Source organism: Ovis aries, chromosome 8 (assembly GCF_016772045.2).
Source record: "Ovis aries strain OAR_USU_Benz2616 breed Rambouillet chromosome 8, ARS-UI_Ramb_v3.0, whole genome shotgun sequence".
Classification (NCBI taxonomy): Eukaryota; Metazoa; Chordata; class Mammalia; order Artiodactyla; family Bovidae; genus Ovis; species Ovis aries.
In genome coordinates this window covers 15,782,866-15,805,630 of record NC_056061.1, presented here as the reverse complement: position 1 = coordinate 15,805,630, position 22,765 = coordinate 15,782,866, and the positions used below count along the sequence as shown (strand labels likewise).

The 22,765-nt window shown below is 39.7% G+C and overlaps 1 protein-coding gene across 25 annotated transcripts in view; it reads left to right on the top strand.

Annotated features, from left to right (window-relative positions):
* Positions 1-22,765, top strand: part of PKIB (cAMP-dependent protein kinase inhibitor beta) — a 121,084-nt gene that overhangs the window by 51,915 nt on the left and 46,404 nt on the right. For 5 of the 25 annotated variants that reach the window (XM_042253255.1, XM_042253248.1, XM_060419206.1 and 2 more), the window contains exon 3: positions 619-729. The exons of 16 other annotated variants lie outside the window; for them this stretch is intronic. The gene's annotated coding sequence lies outside the window, so the exon portion shown is untranslated. Of the gene's footprint in view, positions 1-618; positions 730-14,537; positions 14,612-22,765 lie in introns of all 25 variants that reach the window. 4 more of the 25 variants (XM_042253257.1, XM_042253250.1, XM_060419205.1 and 1 more) reach the window with 1 other exon arrangement.

Genomic DNA, 22,765 nt, shown 5'->3' with positions numbered 1-22,765 from the left:
AGCAAGATATTAATTGCTTTGACAAGATTTCAGGTGCAGGCTGTGACTGTGAGAGAGATTTTTGTGAGAAACCTCTAGGGCAGTTCCGGCTTCCCTGGTGGCTCAGACAATAAGGAGTCTCACCTGTAATGCAGGAGACCCAGGTTTGATCCCTGGGTCAGGAAGATCCCCTGGAGAAGGAAATGCCAACCCACTCAGTATTCTTGCCTGGGAAATCCCATAGACAGAGGAGCCTGGCAGGCTACAGTCCACGAGGTCACAAAGAGTCCGACACGACTTAGTGATTAAGATGTTCACTTTTTTTCCTCTAAGGGAATTTATCCGGTGCTTTATATTCAAACCAGGAGTGGTGGGGAGAATGGAGGAGGAGGAATCTGATTCCAGAACATGTACTTTTTCCTTTGTGTTAAACTCCCTGCGTTCTATCTAATACAACTTGAAAGGATTATTTGAAGGAAGGAAAAATGAACCGGGGTGGGAGTGTCTTCCTGACAGTGCTTAGTAACTCCCTCCCTCTCGCCTGTCCCCATTGATCATAAGCAAAGCGTCACCTCTGATTTTAGCTCAGATAGTCTTAGTGCTTGAGGCCAAGCAGATTCCATCTGTCTCCTCTGCCAGCCTTTCCCGAGCTCTCATCCTGAAGTTCTACTCCAGCGGTGTGGTGTAAGGTCAAGAAGTTGAGCTTTGGAGTCCCTCGGACCAGGGTTTGGATTCTTACTACCTTAGGAGGTTAGTAACGTTTTCTAAACCTTGGTTTCTTCATAAAATGCAGGTGATTCAGAGCATTATGTTGAAATAAGGTCATGTGCATGAAAAGTGTGTGGTACAGGGTGGGCACTTAATGATGTATTTTCCTTGCTGTCTCCCCTTCCTGTGACTTCATGAACATAAAAATATGTATGAAAATAGTGCTTCGGGTGGAGATGAGAGCTGTCATTCCTTCTGTTTCCTCCAGGACTTCAGCTGTGGCTTCATAATTTACATTCTAAGGACAAACCCATGCTAGTTACCATTTACCTCTGGACTGTTCTTTGTGTTAATTGGCATTTATTAAAAGTCTGTGTTCAACGTTTTGAACCAAGGCTAAGGAGAACCGTGAATACCAACTGGCATCATTGAATGATTGTAGATTTTAAGGCTATAACTCACATTTTGATATTCTATCCTCAGACTCTAAAGTCAGATGTCAGCCTTCATCTCTGTCCTCAGTTGTTACATTTTTTTCTGTGTATTGACTCACTCAACCCTTTGGAATACATTACACTATTTCTTTTTAATATCAAACCCTCTCATGATATTAGTATTGGGAAGAATAATTTTGGTATCTTCTTAATACTTTGGATTTACTTGTATCATGTATAAGAAAAATATGGCTTGGGTTGGTTCACCTTTTTAATTATAAATATTTTACATAAGAGAATATTGTGTTGTAATATTAATTGTAATAGGATATCATCTAATGTAATATCTAGTGTAATAGACAGGATACCATCAAACTTTAAATACTCTGTTCAATACAGGATACAGGATGCTTGGGGCTGGTGCATGGGGATGATCCAGAGAGATGATATGGGGTGGGAGGCAGGAGGGGGATTCAGGATTGGGAGCTCGTATACACCCGTGGTAGATTCATGTTCAATGTATGGCAAAACCAATACAGTATTGTAAAGTAAAATAAAGTAAAAATAAAATTAAAAAAAAATAATAATAACAATAGCATAAATCTCATTTTTATTTTAGACAGGCTAAGACTTTAAGCATAAATAACTGGAAAGAATCAGTTTATAGGGAAATAAAAATGTGTTTACTTAAATAGATCTAAAATATAGTATACTTAAATTTGAGTAAAATGAATTTGCCCAGTGTTTGTATACTTACTTCTGTAGCATCAAGAAAAACTTTTTCAGCCAAACTGATTTATCAGTGCTGAGATGTGTTTCTGTGTGTGTCACCTGGCTGGTTCTCATTCCTCCGACCCTGACATCACAGTGCAGCAGGAATCACAGAGTTACGCATTTACACCTCCAGCCAGCCAGCGAGAAGCCCAGCTGGCAGGAGTGAAGGGGCAAAGAGGCTGAAGGAGGGATTGGGACTTCCGGGAGCCGAGGGGATGGGAGGCAAGGGCATTCCTAACTTGGAGGTGTGGTAGTGAGGGTATAGAGGCAGAACTGGCATGCGGTAAAAGTAACTCATTGTGTCCATGACGACAAGGTCACCGGTGATCCTCGTGTTTGCTCCATGGCACACTTGGTATGTTTGCCACGTACAGCTCCATCTGGTTCACCTCCATAGAGAGGCTGTCTCTCCATCTAATTTAGATCGTCCTTGAGTTCTAATTATTCTCTAACAACCTGTTTTCCCCCTTCAGAACCCTCATCAAAACTGTAAGTTAAAGGGTTTCATTACCCATATGTTCTATAAACTCCTTTGGTTTTCGCATATTGTCTTACCCCTGTACCACGTTACCCTCTACTAGCTTCTGGTTCCTCGGTACATAGCCATTAGATGAATGACCATCAAAAGACTTTCAGTTAATTGCTTTGGCTTTACCCTTTATTCAGAACTTGAGCCAGAAAGAGACAGATACCGTATGATGTCACTTACATGTGGAATCTAAAATATGACACACGGACTTATCTGTGAAGCAGAAACAGACTCACCCCCTTGGAGAACAGGCTTGTGGTTGTTAAGTGGGAGGGGGGAGGAATGGATAGGGAGTTTGGGTTTAGCAGATCAAACTATTTTAAAAAAATTGCTGCTCTTAGCTATTTATTTGGATCTCTCATGACCATCACCAAAATGCTCAGAAAATTCCATGTTTTCTTAAGAATGGTTGTGCAGTCAGCTTGGAGTAAATATTGGAGATTATTTACATCCAAAAAGCAGCTATTCATCTTTAGTATCATGATTTATATTAGTTCCCTTAATTACTTTTTATTGATACCAATGACTGATGTTAAGATGATGTTTAGGGGTTACTTTGGGTTTAGTTTTGAGGATGTATAGAGAATTGGTAATGAGGGGATTTGATGAGAGCATGATTACAGAGGTATTTGGATTGTCTCTGGTTTGGGGGTATCTGCATCTGCTTCCTTTTTCATCTTTGTTAATGAAGAGCTTCTGGGACCTTCCTTACACTGATGTTTCCAGCAAACTATATTGATATTTATCGTGCTCTTTTTTCAGCTGTGTGTTTCTTAGCTTTGAAAGATTAGAAAGTAATTCAATTTAAACACTGGCTTTTAGCCATATCTCAGTTACTCATACAGTCATTAAAAGTTCACTCAGTCCAGCTTCACCATGAACCATGCAGCTCTTGCTAGAGCAATTAAGGGACATAACTAAAGACAAGAGCTTTGTCACATATCAGATATGCAGTGGTGTGTTTGCTCACCTTAAAGAAACATGCGTAAATTCTAAATCTCTTCCATTGCCTTGAATCTCTGAATTAAGTTCTTTATGTTGATTAAAATATATGTTAAAATTAAATTTACCAAGATTTCATTCAAATTTCAAGGAAAAACCCAGCTAGAACCTTTGTTTATTAGGAGTAATTAGGATTATGTACTTTCAATCTTTTTCAGGTCTAAATTATTTTTGGAATAGATTGATTTTGTCTCGTTCTGGAGTAACAAGTAGGAAATACCAAATATATTTGCAGAAGTGGTTTGGGTGAAGTCATTTATATTATGCTTTGATAACACTTGCACATATGGGCACTAGATTAGTTATATGTAATTATGATAATCGAATAGCTCTTACCGAGTGATGAGTCAGATTTGAATTAACATTCAGAGAAGTAATGATATATTAAAGTTTGGTTATGCATTACTCTGAATTGGAGTAGGAAATGCATTGGCTCAGTGGCTGACTGATTTAAGATTATGACTTAAATACTATCCCTTGAAGGGCAATAAAACCAGTTGCCTATTTTTTAGCTTTCCACTAATTGCCTTCATTCATTTATACACTCATTTTTCCTTTTTTTCAAGCTAGCAATTACTGCTCTTGTTATGGTGTAATGTGCACATCACTATGGAATTTTAACCAGGTTGGAATTCAAACTTGACTTTTCCTACGTTCTCCTAAGGACCCTTCCTGCGCAGAGCTCTTTCTAAATTAAGGCCAGGGGAGAGCTTCGTGTTCTTGGCTAGGGTAGACCTGACTCAGGACTGTCACTGGCTGCTGCATCTTCTTACCTTAAATCTGAACCAGGGATCACTGAAGACAAAGCATCAGGTGGAAACATGGTCTCTCCAACAGGGAAGTTCTCGGTACTCATTTTAATTGTGCCTTTGTCTCTATACTGGAGAAGGCAATGGCACCCCACTCCAGTACTCTTGCCTGGAAAATCCCATGGACGGAGGAGCCTGGTAGGTTGCAGTTTGTGGGGTCGCTAAGAGTTGGACACTACTCAGCGACTTCCCTTTCACTTTTCACTTTCATGCATTGGAAAAGGAAATGGTAACCCACTCCAGTGTTCTTGCCTGGAGGATCCCAGGGGCGGGAGAGCCTGGTGGACTGATGTCTATGGGGTCACACAGAGTCGGGCACAACTGAAGTGACTTAGCAGCAGTCTCTATACTGCTTCACAAAACAAAGACAGTATTGTTTTCTCAGAAAAGTTGTGAAAAATAATGAGGTGTTCCTTTAAGTGAATTTGATTAACTACGTGTGATACAACATGAAAAATGCAAAGCTGTAGGCCTTAATGTTACTGAGTTTGTATTCAGTGAGAAGGAGAAGTGAAAATAAATTCTGGTAACCATTAATGGATTTGTTGTTTAGGAAGTATTCTGGGTTCTCTATTGAGAAGAATCCCAGTGATACAGGCTTCCTTCGTGGCTCAGCAGGTAAAGAATCTGCCTGTAGTGTGGGAGACCTGGGATCGATCTCTGGGTTGGGAAGATCCCCTGGAGAAGGGAACGGCTACCCACTCTAGTATTCTGGCCTGGAGAATTCCATGGAATGTATAGTCCATGGGGTTGCAAAGAATCGGGCACGACTGACTGACTTTCACTTTCCAGTGATATGTGCCCCTTCTGTTTTTATTGCTTTGATGTGTCGTTGAAGTCACAGTGGTAAGGCACGTAGAGAAGAGGCTGCTTTGGCAGAGTGTTCAAGGATGGGTTAGTTCTAGTTTGCCAAAGCTCCAGGAAAATCTTTATCTCCAGACAATGAGAAGTACCCGTAGTCATTGGATAGTGTGTTTGGGCAATAGTTAGCCTGTGGCTTGGGCAATCTCTAGCAGTCTCAGTTTTCTCATCAATGAAATGAGGATAGTCATATCTGTCTTGAGAATGTTAGGAGGACTCTGATAATAATATGGATTAGTTGCCTAGCATATTTCAGTTTCTCAGAAGAAGATATTTTTATTATCTGTTTATTTATTAAGGCAATGGCAACCCACTCTAGTACTCTTGCCTGGAAAATCCCATGGATGGAGGAGCCTGGTGGGCTGCAGTCCATGGGGTCGCAAAGAGTCGGACACGACTGAGTGACTTCACTTTCACTTTTCACTTTCATGCATTGGAGAAGGAAATGGCAACCCACTCCAGGGTTCTTGCCTGGAGAATCCCAGGGACGGGGGAGCCTGGTGGGCTGCCGTCTATGGGGTCACACAGAGTCGGACACGACTGAAGTGACTTAGCAGCAGCAGCAGCAGCATGCCTTAGTCAGGGTCCCACCAAAAGCAGGACTTGAGACAAACGTCTGGGGGAAGACCATAACTATACCTTTTCCCCTTTGGTTTATTACTCAAAAAGGGCCATGATAAAAACAAGCATAAGTATTGGAAATAATTTAGGGGGAACCAGAATAACACATTCTGTGTGGTTATCTGTGAACTGGGGATAGTAGTGTCTTATTTATAAGACTGTTGTAAAGATTAAATGAATTTTAACATATGTGAAGGCTTAAAACCATATGTAGTGCACAGGAATGGCTCAGCATTATTATTATTATTATGTCACTGCTAGTATTATTGTTCTTATTATAGAGTAGGGATTTAAGCGCAAGGCTCTGCAATGAGGGAGAACTGGGTTTTAAATCCTTAAACCTGCTGAATTTGCAGTCCTAACCTTGGGTATTTACTTAGCCTTTCTGAACTTAGTCTTATCTATAAAATGGAGATGACAGTGGTTCCTCTCGAATAAGACTGAGGATGAAAACCAACAAAATAGAGAGTTTAGCATAGTTCCTGGCACATTTGAATCCTTTGGTAATGTTAGATTTTATATTAACAGTGACAGCTCTTCATTTATGTAGCATTCATTTGACAAATTTTTATTAAACACTGACTTACTATTTGATTATTTGTCAGGCTTTCTTCTCAGAGAAGGCAATGGCACCCACTCCAGTGCTCTTGCCTGGAAAATCCTATGGACGGAGGAGCCTGGAAGGCTGCAGTCCATGGGGTCGCTGAGGGTCGGAAACAACTGAGTGACTTCACTTTCACTTTTCGCTTTCATGCATTGGAGAAGGAAATGGCAACCCACTCCAGTGTTCTTGCCTGGAGAATCCCAGGGATGGGGGAGCCTGGTGGGCTGCCGTCTGTGGGGTCACACAGAGTCAAACACGACTGAAGTGACTTAGCAGCAGCAGCAGCAGGCTTTCTTCTAGACACTGAGGATATAATATGAAATATAGCAGAATTATAGCCTAATGGAGCTGATATTTTATAATATTAAACAGTAGGCTTGAATTACTTAATATTTTTAATAAAAGCAATTTTTTTCTTAAGGAACAAAAACTAACTTTACCAAATAGAAATCATATGGACTTTTAAAGTGAATAAAGATGTTTTTTATTTTCATGTAATTTACTTGAAAATGGATGTTTCTAAATACTTTCAGATAATTTGTTTGCTTATCAAGTTTGAAGATCTCTACTTCTTATTGGAATTTTATTTACTTTTAAATTACATAACAAAATTAATGAGGCATTCTATACATACATAGAATGTACTTGAATGAATGTAAAATTTTCTAGAGAGTTAGTACATATTTTCAAAAATTGTTGGCCTCAGGGATATTCAATCCATACCATGCTTTTTCTTCAGAGAGCATGCAAAATTTACTTATGCTTTTAAAAACATTGTGAATGATGAATCTATCGATAAGTCAAACTAAGTGTGAAATCATTATGCAAGACCATTTTGCTGTTATGTGATTTATTTATATATACTGGACTTATTTAATTTTCACACAATCACTGAATAAGTTTTAGCTTGATAAAGGAGAATATAATATTTTGACATCATTAAAACTCATGGCATGAATCTCACTGTTTTGAAGGAGACATTCTCAACTAGAATTTAAAAGTCTAATTTGATAAACTCTCAGTCTCAAACTTTTTAGGTGTAAGGTTGTCTATGTGAATAACATTGATTTAATGAAGTAGCAAGGGGAAATTTGTAAATGCAAAATGAAGTAATTTGAAAATCTATTAACTGAGAGACTTGTGCTCATGCTATCTTTAGAGGACACAAAGGAAAAAAGTGAAACATGAGAACTTTTTATATAAAGAGACACAGAGAATGACAGTCAACAATAGAAAGATCTGCACAAAAGAAAATAAAAAGTGAAAACACTTATCCTGAGCTGCATGACGTTAAAATGTCCTGAAAGAGCATGAAAATTAATTATCTTCTTTAGTTTGCCTTTACAAATGAGTCGGAAATGTCAGGCACAGTTCTGGATGAATGAGAAGGCTGAGCACAGCATCATTTGCAGGTGCTTTCTGAACACAGCAGAACTCAGAGGATTCTGACATGCCTAGGAGAGCCCATGATAAACACGGTGCGTTTATCATGCTTGTATGCGTTTTCATTGCTGCTGACAGCATAGTCCAGGGCAAAGAAGCCCATGTTGAATTATGCATTGAGAGTCAATATGACGGAAAAGAACACTGGGGAAGATTCAGAAGACCTGGGCCCTAATTCTTTCTGTGTTCTCCATCCAGACAACTCATTCAGGGCCTCAGTGTATAGGACCTCAGTTCTGAAATTAGAGGACTGAGGTTAATGAGTTAAATATATTCTTCTCTAAGGCGTCTGCCAATTATAGCTTTCTGTAGCTCTGTATTCTGCTGTAGTCTTAGAAACTAAACTATAGCGTCCTTCCTGCATCCTCCTTGCTTAGACTTCATGGCCGAGAGAGCTTGCTTTATGTTTACAGTGAAAATCACTGGAAGGCATAAAAGGCCTGAACATCTTGGAATTAAATAAGCACATGGTTACTTACACTAGAAAGTTCCTCTTCCATTAGGCAGATATTCTTGATCAAAATAAGATGAGGCAACACCCCCCATGCTGTTTTATAGTCCTAAGGATGATTGTATACGTTAGTTAATAAGTGACCAAAAAGAGCATGCTTTCATGTGAAAACTCGTGACTTCTCCAAGAAAAGAGATCTGAAACTGAGTTATAAATAAAAGGGAACATCTCAGTGATTGACATATTCTGGCATTCAATATTATTACCATTCGTTATATATGAAACATTAATATTTGCAGATTGGATATTCATATGTAGACATCTATTACTATTTTAGAAGAATGATCAAAAGATAGAACATATACAAAATATGGAAAATGCAACAAAGTGGGTCTCCTAATCCTACATTATCCGTTTAGAAAAGAGAAAACAAGTCGGGATCTGTTATCAATGTGTTTTTCAAAATGCTGTTATGAGTAGATGGCTCTATAGATAATCATGGTTGGCATATTATATATTAGTCCTCTTTCACATATTCACAGTGAACATTAACATTCTCTGAGAATATTTTGCAGTAAATTTACTTTAGAAAAATCTTTATTGACATACAATTCATGTAGCATAAAAGTCTTCCATTTAAGGAATACATCACAATGGTTTCTAGTATATTCATTCACCATCACCATGGTCACATTTTCATCACTGCAGGAGAAACCCTTTATCCATTAGCTGTGACTCCCCAGTTCCCCCCAAAGCACCCCCCAGCTCGTGGAAACCGCAAATCTACTTAATCTCTTTAAGTTTGTATGTATTGGAAAAGTGAAGTCGCTCAGTCGTGTCCGACTCTTTGCGACCCCATGGACTGTAGAACCACACATGTGTTTTCTTTCTCGTGGTGTAATGTTACCAAGTCCGTCGTGTTGTAGGATGCATCAGTACTCCATTCCTTTTACTGCCAAAGAATACGGTGTTGCAAGGATACACTACATTATGTTTATACACTCATCAGTCGATGAACATTCCCTTTGTTTCCTCTTTTTGGCTATTATGAAGGATATTGTTATGAAGCAGTTTTAAAATGTTATTCCTATTAAAAGCTTCTGCACAACAAAGGAAACTATAAGCAAGGTGAAAAGATAGCCTTCGGAATGGGAGAAAATAATAGCAAATGAAGCAACTGACAAACAACTAATCTCAAAAATATACAAGCAACTCCTGCAGCTCAATTCCAGAAAAATAAATGACCCAATCAAAAAATGGGCCAAAGAACTAAATAGACATTTCTCCAAAGAAGACATACGGATGGCTAACAAACACATGAAAAGATGCTCAACATCACTCATTATCAGAGAAATGCAAATCAAAACCACAGTGAGGTACCATTTCACGGCAGTCAGAATGGCTGCAATCCAGAAGTCTACAAGCAATAAATGCTGGAGAGGGTGTGGAGAAAAGGGAACCCTCTTACACTGTTGGTGGGAAGGCAAACTAGTACTGCCACTATGGAGAACAGTGTGGAGATTCCTCAAAAAACTGGAAATAGAACTGCCTTATGACCCAGCAATCCCACTGCTGGGCATACACATGGAGGAAACCAGAATTGAAAAAGACACGTGTACCCCAATGTTCATCGCAGTACTGTTTATAATAGCCAGGACATGGAAGCAACCTAGATGTCCATCAGCAGATGAATGGATAAGAAAGTTGTGGTACATATACACAATGGAGTATTACTCAGCCATTAAAAAGAATACATTTGAATCAGTTCTGATGAGGTGGATGAAACTGGAGCCGATTATACAGAGTGAAGTAAGCCAGAAAGAAAAACACAAATACAGTATACTAACGCATATATATGGAATTTAGAAAGATAACCCTGTATGCGAGACAGCAAAAGAGACACAGATGTATAGAACAGTCTTTTGGACTCTGTGGGGAAGGGCAAGGGTGGGATGATTTGAGAGAATGGCATTGAAACATGTATAATATCATGTAAGAAATGAATTGCCAGTCTAGTTTCGATGCAGGGTGCAGGATGCTTGGGGCTGGTGCACTGGGATGACCCAGAGGGATGGTGTTGGGGGGGAGGTGGGAGGGAGGTTTGAGATTGGGAACACGTGTACACCCATGGCAGATTCATGCTGATATGGGACAAAACCAATACAATATTGTAAAGTAAAATAACAATAATGATAATAAATAAAAATAAATAAATAAAATAAAAAATAAAATGTTATTCCTGTTAAAGTTTTTGTGTAGATATGTGCTTTCATTATTCATTGGTATATATATACCTATTAGTAAGATAGCTGGTCATATAGTGAAAGTGAAGTCTCCTAGTCATGTCCGACTCTTTGGGACCCCATGGACTGTAACCTATCAGGCTACTCTGACCATGGGATTTTCCAGGCAAGAATGCTGGAGTGGGTTGCCATTTCCTTCTCTAGGGGATCTTCCTGATCCAGGGATCGAACCCAGGTCTCCTGCATTGCAGGCAGACGCTTTACCATCTGAGCCACCATACCTCTGTTTAATAATTTGAAGGATTGCCAACCTTTTTTTCCAGTGAAGCTGGAAAAATGAAATGAAGCTTTTCCATCTTATATTCTGTATTTATATTTATATTCTGAAGGAGGCTTTCAGTTTCTCCACATCTTAGTCAACACTTTTCATTTTCCATCTTTTTTATTATAGCCATCTTGGTGGGTGTGAGGTGGTATTTCAGTGTGGTTTTAATTTGCATCTTCTAGCAGCTAATGATGTTAGGCATCTTTTCATGTCCTTATTGGCCATGTGCATACTTTCTTTGGAGAAATGTCTTAATATCCATTGCCCATTTTCTAAATTGGGTTATCTTTTATTGATTTAGTTGTAATAATTCCTGTATACTTTAGATACAAGTCATTTATCAGATATGATTGGCAAATAGTTTCTCCGCTTCTATGAGTAACCTTGTCACTTTCTGATGGTGTCTTTTGGTGCACAAAAGTTTTAAATTTTGGTGAAGTTTAATTTATATATGGTAAGGCAATGGCACCCCACTCTAGTACTCTTGCCTGGAAAATCCCATGGACGGAGCAGCCTGGTGGGCTGCAGTCCATGGGGTCGCTAAGAGTCAGACATGACTGAGCAACTTCACTTTCCCTTTTCACTTTCATGCATTGGAGAAGGAAATGGCAACCCACTCCAGTGTTCTTGCCTGGAGAATCCCAGGGACGGGGGAGCCTGGTGGGCTTCCGTCTATGGGGTCACACAGAGTCGGACACGACTGAAGTGACTTAGCAGCAGTAGCAGCAGTGGTGGTGGTTTAGTCAGTAAGTTATGTCTGACTCTTGGGACCCCATGAACTGTAGTCCTCCAGGATCCTCTGTCCATGGGATTTCCCAGGCAAGAATGCTGGAGTTGGGTTGCCATTTCCTTCTCCAGGGGGCTCTTCCAGATCCAGGGATAGAACCTGGGTCTTTGCATTGCAGGCAAATTCTTTACCAACTGAGCCACAAGGGAAGCCCTAATTTATTTTTAATTTTTAATTGAAAGATATTTATTTTTAATTGAAGGGTAATTGCTTTGCAATGTTGCGTTCGTTTTGTCACTGGTGTGTGTGGTGTCTGTTGCCTGAACCAAGGTCATGAAGGCTTACTCTTATTTTCTTCTAGAAATTTTATAGTTTTAGCTCTTGCATTTAGACTTATGACCATTTTAAGTTAATCAAGGGCTTCCCTTGTGGCTCAGCTGGTAAAGATTCTGCCTGGAATGCGGGAGACCTGGGTTTGATCCCTGGGTTGAGAACCTCCCCTGGAGAAGGGAAAGGCTACCCACTCCAGTATTCTGGCCTGGAGAATTCCATGGACGGTCCATGGAGTCGCAGAGTCGACACAACTGAGCGACTTTCATTAAGTTAATTCATATGTGGTATGAGGTATGGATCCAACTTCATTCCTTTGCATCTGGTTGTCCTGGCACCATTTGTTGAAAAGAAATTCTATTCCCCCATTGAATTATCTTAGGTTCAAAAATTTGACAGTTTGGAAGAGGTTTTGAAAATATCAATTTCTGTATTTTTGACATTTATTTTAGTTTGACAAGAAGAGACTTAGGGTTTGATGGCTGGCCTTTTAACTACCTGAAATTCCACATATGGAAGTAAACCATAGTGAAGCAAAAATATAGAATGATGTCATAAGGGGATTATGAGCATGGTTTGTAAATTACAAGAAACTATTTTGCTATATTAAAGTACTGTATAAAAAATCATCCCAATAATATGTGATACTCTGAATAAGGACCATCAAAAGTGCAAGAGGCTGAAAGATGTATAAAGATACTGCCATGTCCAGTATCTTCTATTTACCCAATGGGAGAAAGGGATTAACAGATTTTAGAAAGATTCTTACCAACAATATTTACAAAGGATTTACTCTTTCTGTCTAGTTGTAGAAAGAGAGGCTATGGCATTCTGGGTACTGTTTAGAGTTGACCCATTTTGCAGTTGGCTTTGTTTCTTTCTGGTTTAAAAACAGAAAGCAGAGGCCTGGAGGAATATCTCTTCCATGAGTGAAGTGGCAACTTTAGCTAAGACTGAGATGAGTAATAAGAATGTGTGTGCTCAGTTGTATCCACCTCTTTGTGACCACATGGACCATAGCCTCCCAGGCTCCTCTGTCCATGAAATTTCCAGGCAAGAATACTGAAGTGGGTTGCCATTTCCTCCTCTAGGGGACCTTCCCAACCCAGGGATTGAACCTGTGTCTCTTGCTCCTCCTGCATTGGCAGATGGATCCTTCACCTCTTCACCTGGGTAGCCCTTGGCAATAAGAATGCTGCTGCTACTGCTGCTAAGTCGCTTCAGGCGTGTCCAACTCTGTGCGACCCCATAGACGGCAGCCCACCAGGCTCCCCCATCCCTGGGATTCTCCAGGCAAGAACACTGAAGTGGGTTGCCATGTCCTTCTCCAATGCATGCAAGTGAAAAGTGAAAGTGAAGTCTCTCTGTCATGTCTGACTCTTAGGAATAGTTGCTGATAATTACCGAATGGTTTCTTTATAAAGTTGGTAACATGATTATTCTCAGTTACTAATGATTGAACTGAAGTTTAGAGATGGTATATAGCTTCGCTACAGACACAGAACTAGTTAGTAATGGAGGTAGCATAACTCAAGGGTGTCTGAGTCTAGCTTGCTATGTTTTACTACCTTCCAAGATCAAAACTAAGATCTTGGCTTGTGGTCCCATCATTTCATGGAAAATAGATGGGAGAAAAGTAGAAACAGTGATGGATTTTATTTTCTTGGGCTCCAAAACCGCTGCACATGGTGACTGCAGCCGTGAAATTAAAAGATGCTGAGAAGAAAAACTATGACAAACCTAGAGAGTGTATTAAAAAGCAGAGACATCACTTTGTCGACAAAGGTCTGTATAGTCAAAGCTGTAGTTTTTCCAGTAGTCATGTATGGGTGTGAGAGTTGGACCATAAGGAAAGCTGAGTGCTAAAGAACTGATGCTTTCGAATTGTGGTACTGAAGAAGATTCTTGAGAGTCCCTTGGACAGCAGGGAGATCAAACCAGTCAATCCTAAAGGAAATCAGTCCTGAATATTCATTGGAGGGACTGATGCTGATGAAGCTGAAGCTCCAATACCTGAAGCAAAGAGCTGATTCATTGGAAAAGACCCTGATGTTGGGAAAGATTGAGGGCTGGAGAAGAAGGGCAGGACAGAGGATGAGATGGTTGGATAGCATCACCCACTCAATGGACATGAATTTGGGCAAACTCCAGGAGACAGTGAAGGACAGGAAGGCCTGGTGTGCTGCAGTCCATGGGGTCACAGAGTCGGACATAACTGAGCAAGAAGCTGAAAGCTTAAGCAAGATTATGAAGGTTTAGTTTAATGGCTCAATCTCTTAAGCATATTTCTTGTTTTCCTTATTTTGATTATACACATTTCTTATGCACTTCTTTTGATTTGCAAACATTATGGAAACAGGTTCTGTGATGATTCTAACGCATCTGTTCGTTCTTTTGCATGTGTTGGAACCTCTAGGCACGAGTAAAGATGGTGATAGCTTTATATCTGTTAATACCAAAAGGTCATGAGATACCAGGAAGCACCAGACATGCAAGCTGTTATGGGATATTTGGTTCGTCTCAAGCCAATGTTATGGCTTTTAATCTGTTAGTCTGATCCTGATGTGGTTTATGCTCAGTTATCTACGAACTTAGGGATGCTTTAATTTGAGAAAAATCTGAGTAAATGTGCCTTGAAAAAAATGTTAAAGTCACTATTGTTTCCTAAGTCAACACACTTTATACCATGCCCTCTAGGAGCTGCCGATACTCTTTCACTATCCCCAGATGGATGCTGTAAAAGGGCTGCCGTAACACAATACAACAAACTGGTAATTTGCCATTTCACAGTGTTGTCAGGACTGGGCTCCCTCCAAAGCCTCTAGGGGAAGATCTTTCCTGATCTCCTCCAGCCTCTGGCAGACCCAGGTATTCCTTGGCTTGTAGACATATCACTCTAGTCTCTGCCTTCATCTTCGTATGACATTCCTCCTGTGTCACTATGTCTTCACATTTTCCCCCTATTAAAAAAATTTTCTAACTGAAGTGTAGTTGATTCACACTATTGTGTAAGTTTCAGGTGTATAGCATAGCAATTCAGATATATGTGTGTGTGTGTGTGTGTGTGTGTGTGTGTGTGTGTGTGTGTTTCAGATTCTTTTCCCATATAGGCTATTACAGAGTATTGAGTAGAATTCTCAGTGCTATACAGTAGGTCCTTCTTGGTTATCTTTTTTATACATGTTAGCTGCTCAGTCATGTCTGACTCTTTGTGATCCCATAGACTATAGCCCGACAGGCTCCTCTGTCCATGGAATGTGCCAGGCGAAAATACTAGAGTGGGTAGCCATTCCCTTCTCCAGGGGATTTTCCTGATCCAGGGATTGAACCCGGGTCTCCACATTGCAGGCAGATTCTTTACCATCTGAGCCACCAGGGAAGCCCCATTTTATACATAGAAGTGTGTATATGTTAATCCTAGCCTCCTAATTTACCCCTGCCTTGCCACCTCCCTTCTCCTTCCTTCTTTTTCTAAGGTCACTGGTTGTATTGGATTAAGGGTCTGCCCTACAACAGTATGACTTCATCTTAACTTGGTTACATCTACAAATAAGATCACAGTCTAAGGTACTGGAGTTTGAACTTCAACATTTCCTTTGGGGAGGAGGGGTCATCACTCAAGCCATAACCCCAAATCTGGTACTTATGATACTGCTGGACTGTGACTGACTGAGGTCAGTCGTTCAGAAATGCAGAGGTGGGTGGAATCGTACTACTGAAAATAAACTAGTCTCTTAGCATTTAGAATGACTGCTCTTTTCATCAGTTCCTTCATGAGATGGTTGTATTTTCATGATGATGTGGATTTTCTCATTTTTGAAGGTCCGCAGGATGATGTTATTTCAACTATTGCAGCATGGTATGACAACAGGAACCCTGCAATGCGATGCAAATATCAACAACCACACACTCAGTAGGCCGAGCAGATAATGTGCCTGAACTAGCTGTGACAGTCAGCAAATGATTGATGTGTGAAGCACAGCTTTTAGCAGCAGCTGCTTCCCTGAGAATTGTGAATCACCATTTTAGTGACTCACCATTGCAGCTGCCTTTTTCCTCTGAGCCAGATAAATCCTGACATGAACAAGGTGCCGATAGAGGAAGTGTAAATTCGGCTAGTAGTAAATGTCACTGGCCTCTGTGTGAGACATGTAGTCATTCTCAAATCCTAGAAGGGGAAGGAAGGAGATAACTTTGACATTAAATATATCTTCATTGAGTTTTGTCTCTTTTTTTGTTCTGTCCGTAATCTTCTTGCCTTGAATATAATGTCTTAAAGTGGAACATATTTAAATAAGTTAATTCATCTTTTAAATAATAAATATATTTAATGTAAAGAATTTAGTATGTCTACTGAGCAACACTCTAGGGAAAAATACATCTTTGTAGAAAAGTGTATTAAGACTTTCCTTTATTCTGCTTTTGTACTTTAATGATGTTAACGTTTTAAAATTCACCTGTGAGTATTGGTCTCCAGTTATGAAGTGCAGTCTGTACAGTTGAATGCAGTGGCCTGCTCTAAATGGCTCTCCAATTATAGACAGATTATGAATTAGAAAAGCAATGGGTTTTTTTAGTTGACCTATATACCTGGATTAAAAAAAAAAATCCTCAAAATGGTGATGACAACAACAATGACAAAGAGAAACAAGGCTAGGCTGCCTCTCTTAGTAAAGGTGAATGGGAAAACCAGAAATGAGCATTTCAGCCTAAGCCTCTTTATTAATGAACTGAGTTTGAAGTCATGGCTGGTTTGCTCTTCAGAGATAATTCTTAGAGATAGTTTCCAAGAATAACTCTTCCAAAGACCTGTTAAGAATGAATTTATCTCAAAATGCTACTTCAGATTTTTTCTTCATGCTGTTCTAAAATATAAAACTAACAATCAGTGTTTTATTTAGGTAGAAGCACCTAAATCTGAAGCTTATCAAATAGTTAACAAAGATACATGCCTCAGAATAAGATTTCTCTAATACATTTTTTTCTACCTGTATTTTTCCTAGACAGTGGAAAGAAGAAATAGCCATGATTGAGAATATTAGGGCAAAGTAGATTAAAGAGGGAAACCTGTGGCCCAGGAAATAATGGGATCAAAACCACACAGGAATTCATACAGAGTTAGTTTTGAAAGGAAATGGAGGTCAGGAGGAAGGGATAAAAAAAGTTGGCTATAAATCAATTTTATTAATGAAAAAAATATCCAAGTGTGTTTGAAATTTTCACAGCTCTTTTTTGGTTCTGTGTTGGTAATTGACAATTGGGTTTTGGATGAAGCTGAGTTTATACTCCTTTACCGCCAATAAAGTAATGATTTGTGATCTTGTACTCCTCATTAACCTTCTAAAGTGCACTTTCTCCTTTGCTACAAAGGACATCCTAATAATAATGATTATTGTTTATTAAGGTATTTATACTGAGACATTGTCTCAATCTTCAGAACACTCTGTGAGCAAAAGGTCTATTTTTACATTTGCCGTTGTTGTTCAGTCTCCCAGACTGACCTCACAGACCGCAGCACGCCTGGCCTCTCTCTCTCTCACCATCTCCCAAAGTTTGCTGAAGTTCATGTCCATTGAATCAGTGATGCCATCCACCCATCTCATCCTCTGACTCCCTCTTCTGCTTCTGTCCTCAGTCTTTCCCAGCATCATGGACTTTTCCAGTGAGTCAGCTGTTTGTTTCAGATGACCAAAATACTGGAGCTTCAGCTTCAGCATCAGTCCTTTTAATGAATATTCAGGGTTGATTTCCTTTAGATTGACTGGTTTTGATCTCCTTGCTGTCCAAGGGACTCTCAAGAGTCTTCTCCAACACCACAGTTCAAAAATATCAATTCTTCAGTGCTCAGCCTTCTTTATGGTCCAGCTCTCACAACCATACATGACCACTGGGAAGACCCTAGCCTTGACTATATGGACCTTTGTTGGCAGAGTAATGTTTCTGCTTTTCAACACACTGTCTAGGTTTGTCATAGCTTTCCTGCCAAGAAGCAAACATCTTCTGATTTCATAACTGCAGTGACCCACCGCAGTGATTTTAGAGCCCAAGAAGAGGAAATCTGTCACCACTTCCACTTTTTCCCCTTCTATTTGCCATGAAGTAATGGCGCTGGATGCCATGCTCTTAGTTTTTTTAATATTTAGTTTTAAGCTAGTTCTTTCACTCTCCTCCTTCACCCTTATCAAGAGGCTGTTTAGCTCCTCTTCGCTTTCTGCCATTAGAGTGGTATCATCCACTTATCTGAGGCTGTTGATGCTTCTCCCGCCTATCTTGATTCCAGCTTGTAACTCATCCAGCCCGGCATTTCTCATGATGTGCTCAGCATATAGATTAGACAAACCGGGTGACAGCAGACAGGCCTGCCATACTCCTTTCTCAATCATGAACCAGTCGGTTGTTCCATACAGTGTTCTGACTTCTTCTTGACCTGCATACAAGTTTCTCTGGAGACAGGTATGGTGATCTGGTATTCCCATCTCTTTAACAGCTTTCCACAGTATTTATTATGATCCACCCAGGCAAAGGCTTTGGTGTAGTCAATGAAACAGAGGTAGATGTTTTTTGGAATTCTCTTGCTTTCTCTATGATCCAGCAAATGTAGGCAATTTGATCTCTGATTCCTCTTTCTTTTCTAAATCCGTCTTGGACATCTGGAAGTCCTTGGTTCACATAATGCTGAAGCCTAGCATGCAAGACTTTAAGGTTGACCTTACTAGCATGGGAGATGAGTGCAGTTTTCTGATGGTTAGCACATTCTTTTGTACTCCTCTTCTTGGGAACTGGGATGAGGATTGACCTTTTGCTGACATATTTAATGCAACACCTTGATGGCATGCATCATCCTTTAGGGTTTTGAATAGTTCGACTGGAATTCCATCGCATCCACTAGCTCTGTTAACAGCTTTATTATCTTCCTCTATGGAAGAATGGAGGAGAACTACTAATAGCCCCAGAAAGAATTTTCACAGTATACATAAGAAAAGTTGTATTAAAGTGGCCCAGTTATGGTTATGTTCTAGAGCCAGCCTGGCTCCAAAGCTCATGTGCTTAGCATTATACTGTTGTTAGTGTTAGAATCTCTCCCAGCCTTAGCCTGCTCTAACCACACTTTTTCCATATATATGTGTTAGTATACTGTATTGGTGATTTTCTTCCTGGCTTACTTCACTCTGTATAATCGGCTCCAGTTTCATCCACCTCATTAGAACTGATTCAAACGTATTCTTTTTAATGGCTGAGTGATACTCCATTGTGTATATGTACCACAGCTTTCTTATCCATTCATCTGCTGATGGACATCTAGGTTGCTTCCATGTCCTGGCTATTATAAACAGTGCTGCGATGAACACTGGGGTACACGTGTCTCTTTCAATTCTGGTTTCCTTGCTGTGTATGCCCAGCAGTGGGATTGCTGGGTCGTAAGGCAGTTCTATTTCCAGTTTTTTGAGGAAACTCCACACTGTTCTCCATAGTGGCTGTACTAGTTTGCATTCCCACCAAGAGTGTAAGAGGGTTCCCTTTTCTCCACACCCTCTCCAGCATTTATTGCTTGTAGACTTCTGGATCACAGCCATTCTGACTGGCGTGAAATGGTACCTCATTGTGGTTTTGATTACCTTTCTCATTAATTGCTGCATACTGCTTCTCCCTCCTGCCTCTTGTGAGAACACACTGTCATTCATTGACATACACATTGATCTCTTTTAACCTGCGATTCTATCAGTTCTCATCTTTTCAACTCTATACACAATACAATATTGCTGAAATTTCCGTTTTTAATTTTCTCCTCTTGTCTGAGTGCCAGGCCCATAGTTCCAGTTACTTACTCTGCAGTCCCCTTGGCAATATTGCCAGCGTCTAAACTAACTAGCTCTCCTTCTCATCTGTTCTTTTGTTAATGATTCTGTGATCCAGTTCCCTAAACATAAAACCTTGCAATTGTTTCAACTCATTGCCCTCCTTCATTCACTTTGGCCTATCACCACATTCTGTGGATTTTTCTACTTCAAAATGTTTTTTATTCATCTGAATTAGCTAAAATATTGGTTTGACAGTTATAATAAAGTCCTGAAGTAATAGTGGATTGAACATAGTGTGGCTCAGATGGTAAAGTGTCTGCCTACAATGTGGGAGACCTGGGTTCTGTCCCTGGGTCGGGAAGATCTCCTGGAGAAGGAAATGGCAACCCACTCCAGTAATCTCACCTGGAAAATCCCATGGATGGAGAAGCCTGGTAGGCTATAGTCCATGGGGTTGCAAAGAGTCAGACACGACTGAGCGACTTCACTCTCTTTAAACGCAGTGTAGGTTTAGTTCTGTCTTATCACAGCCCAGGTAGATGGTGCAGACATGGTGTAATGGCTTGACATGGTAGGGATACGGGCTGCTTACACCTTGTTGCTGTATCATCCCCAGGGTGGTGTCCTTGTCCACGTGGTGAATGATGGCTCACCATATAGATGATATCAAGGTTTCAAAAAAAGAAAAAGAGAAGGGAAGGGCCACACTCCCCTCTCGTTTACAGTATAACCTAGAGACGCATACATCACTTATGCTCACAGCTCACGTTTCAGCGACAAAAGCCAGTTACATGGTTGCATGTAGCAGCATGGGAGGCTTGGTAATGGGGTCCTTAGCTGTGTACCCGGCTGAACTTTCTATTTTTGGAGGAGAGCAGAAGCACATTTGAGAGCCCAAGCAGAAGCCTCTGCCACGCCTTCCTTAATCCAGTTTTATTGTCTCCCCCTTTGCTGGGCCTTTATAGCCAACGCTAAGATTACTTCTAGAGTCTTACAGCTGGATTTGCTGTTTGCTTACTATCAACTCACTCATTTTTCTTTTAGAGAGCCATTTTTGTTGTTGTTAAACCTCAGTTTAGTAGCCCACAGCATAAAGCCTTTTTCAAAACTCTTGATAATCTGGTCTTATTCTACCTGCTTCTGATCTGTTTTCAACTTTCATTCTTTTCTTCTTTGTTTATCCAGTGAACATGTGTTGGGTGCCTATTCTGTGTCAGGCATATAGAGTCGTTTGTTTCCCTAAGCTAGTTCATTTGAGTTCTGTGGGTAGAAAACATCCTCGTGAATGTCCATTCTCTCTCATGTCACATTGATTCATCTTTTGATGCTTGTTTTCATCTTTATAATGCTTGAGAGATTAACTGCATTGTCAGAAAACAGCCTTTCAAAACTGGGTCTTGCAGTCGAAGTGGTCAGTTTTTTGTTTTTTTTTTTTTAGGAAGCAGTAAAGTTCACCTGATATTTTTTTTTTGTATTTAAGAAAATTATTTTAATTGGAGTATAATTGCTTTATAGTGTTGTATTAGTTTCTGCTGTACAATAATGTGAATTTGCTGTATGTATACCTATGTTCTCTCCCTTCCATCCCCTCATCTGACATTTTGAATGTTCAGGCCTTTATACATTTTAGAACTATGATTTGCCTTTAAAAACAAAACAAAAGTAGAAACTAATGCCCCTTGAAGCAGCTATAACTAGGTATAGTAACTCACTGAAATTGTAAAACAGCTCAGTGCAACCATTGACTAAGTATTACCTCACGGAGTTCTCTAGTTGCGTATTTGTTCTCAAACAACTTCATCTTCAGTCCTACAATCCTAGGTATGATAGAGGCAGACATTTATTTAATATAACTAAGCAGGCGTCATCTTTATATTTGTATTTCATTTTTTTGGAGAAATTGTCAGATCAGGCAGGTCCAGGGTTAGGGTGATGTCCATGAAGCCAAGCTGTATAAGTGCAGTGTTAGATCTGTCTGAAGTGAACAGGATCCTTCTTTATACAGAATTTGCATACTGACATGCCTGACTGCTCAAGTCATGAAAACTTTCAAGTTAGTATAGATTTAAAAGAAAAGGATAAGTATTCATTATTTTATCAAACCCTAGAAGCGAAGAGTACCTTAAATCTTACCAGATCATACTTTTAAAATGGATATTTGGAAATGAGATCTGATGGGGATGTGCAGGGAAGCCAGGCCATGAAAACAAGGCAGGGACATCTACAAGGAAGACAGTCCAGGGTCCAGGGTCAGTCATTCAGCTGCTTTATCTGTTTCCTTGTCTCAGAACAGCTACTCTTGTTCCCTCTTCAGCATGGTAGCTTTATCTCTAAAATGGCAGTGTTGTCGAGTAATTTTCAAACTACGTTTGTGGAGGGAGAGTTGAGGTGGAAGAAGACAGAGTGGGTAGAGACTGAAGCTGTTTTAGCCAGAGCGGTTCTGTTGGTATCTGTCTTACATATTGGCCACCTGCTGAAGAGTTCATTTGGGAAAGAAATATTTTAAAATAGTTTGAAAATCACTGAATTAGCTGATTTGCAAGATCTATGCTAATTCACAACCCTGCATGTGCGTGTACACTAATATGATGAATTTCTGCTGATCCACTCACATCTTGATTTGCTCCTCTTGAAAAGCTTGTAATAACATTTGCTGAAACCATTGGCCTTTTTCCCTTGCGAATCTCTTAGTAGTTGCATGTATATCACTAGGTTTTCCCTAGATTTAACGGTAGTTACAGGAGAGATAATGGAGCGAAATTAGATCTTATCTAGTAGCAAGGTCTTCTAAATTCTGCATCCAACCTGGAAGTTCAGGAAGAACATGATAGAACACTGAAGTTATATTTACAGAATTCTTATTTGATTTAAATTTCTGTTAATGTATTTAACATACATGTCAATGATAATATAACAAATTATATTTTTCATTAGAATAGTGGTACTTATAATTTATAAACATGAATTTTCATATATAGGAGATGTGTGCTCAAAACAATTTGTTGGTGATGTTAAAAGCGTGCCACTCTTCTTAAAGCCTTTTCAGAAATTACTTTTCTTTTGTTGGTAGTTTTTGATAATTGATAGTTTAAAGGGTAAGTATAGAGTCTCTCAGTCTCTTAATCT